Source organism: Cynocephalus volans, chromosome 1 (genome assembly GCF_027409185.1).
Source record: "Cynocephalus volans isolate mCynVol1 chromosome 1, mCynVol1.pri, whole genome shotgun sequence".
Classification (NCBI taxonomy): domain Eukaryota; kingdom Metazoa; phylum Chordata; class Mammalia; order Dermoptera; family Cynocephalidae; genus Cynocephalus; species Cynocephalus volans.
The window spans coordinates 232,148,145-232,149,397 of NC_084460.1; the positions used below are offsets into that span (position 1 = coordinate 232,148,145).

The window sequence follows — 1,253 nt, forward strand, 5'->3', positions numbered from 1 at the left end:
TAATTTTTGAAGAATTTTTCCAAGAAAAAGTAGACCACACAGTATATTTTATCATGAGCCATTTGTAAAATGCATGAGTTTTGTCTTGAAAGAAAAACTGAGACATGGTGAAAAGTGAGGAAAATTTATTACTCCTGTTGCATATTATAAATCACCATTTTGGCTTAGATTATGTTTTCCATTGGTGTTATCTGGCACTGAAAACAATTTCACGCACAAAATACATACCTTTCCATATAATCTACCATATGACTTTTCCTATTCATATTCACCGGAGTAACTACTTAATTAATATTTTCCTTACCTTAGATTATGTGTTTCTCAAGCAAAATAGCTAACTCTTATCCATGAGCCTTCTAATGGCCCCTTTTGAAGGCTATAAGTACCACTATTGACCTCTCAACTATAGACAGACAGGACACTGATCATATTTAGACTTCATTAAACAATCTTCCTGTTCTCACAAGGTTTGAGGTCCTCAGACACAATGTAAGCCAGTCTACTCTTTTACCTGCATATTAGTCGGGATGCTATTGCTACTCTGCACCAACGCTGTCCAGAACTCATACCATAAAGTAGAAAAACCCATATTTGGTACCATCTCAGCATCCTTTATGCTTGCTCTTTCATAACACAAGTAGGCTTCTCCCGGCACCCATACTTTGAATACTTTGCCTACTAAAATAAATTTGTTTTTCACCTTCTTCCCTCCTGTGTCAGTCTCCTTTACGGTGTTAATGACTGATGGCAAATTTATGTGTTAGGTTCTGGAGATAATAACAGGTTCTGTTCTAATAACAAGGGATTTCTAAAAGAGCAATGATTTAAAGTCAAAAGAAATGCATTTTGCCTCATTGCCCTCCTGAAAGCAAGATGGGTCACCAGCAGCTCTACTGGAGCCACCTGCAAAAATTCAGCCAGAGTTCTCCCTCTTGCTGCATCTGCTTACACCAGCGTGGTCTGTTCCAGAAACATGGCCTCAATATGTGCTGCCAGTGTTTCTGTTAGTACACCAAGGATATAGGCTTCATCAAGTTAGACTAAGTACTTCTCAAGCAAAACAGTTTGGGTAATAGAATGGGTAATCCAATGTATCTACCCAACGAAAGAAACCATGCAATCTCTTTGTACATAAATAAAATTTTTTAAAATTTAAAAAATAAAATAAATCAAATAAAATTTAAAAAATACATTTTAAAGGGAAATCTTTTCTTGTTTCTATATTTATTTTTATTGTAGCCAACCGTGTTTAT

At 35.6% G+C, this 1,253-nt stretch overlaps 1 pseudogene; it reads left to right on the forward strand.

Moving 5' to 3' along the window:
• The first annotated feature begins 873 nt into the window (after positions 1-873).
• LOC134364453 (small ribosomal subunit protein uS14-like) lies at positions 874-1,044 on the forward strand (annotated as a pseudogene).
• Positions 1,045-1,253: the final 209 nt, after the last annotated feature.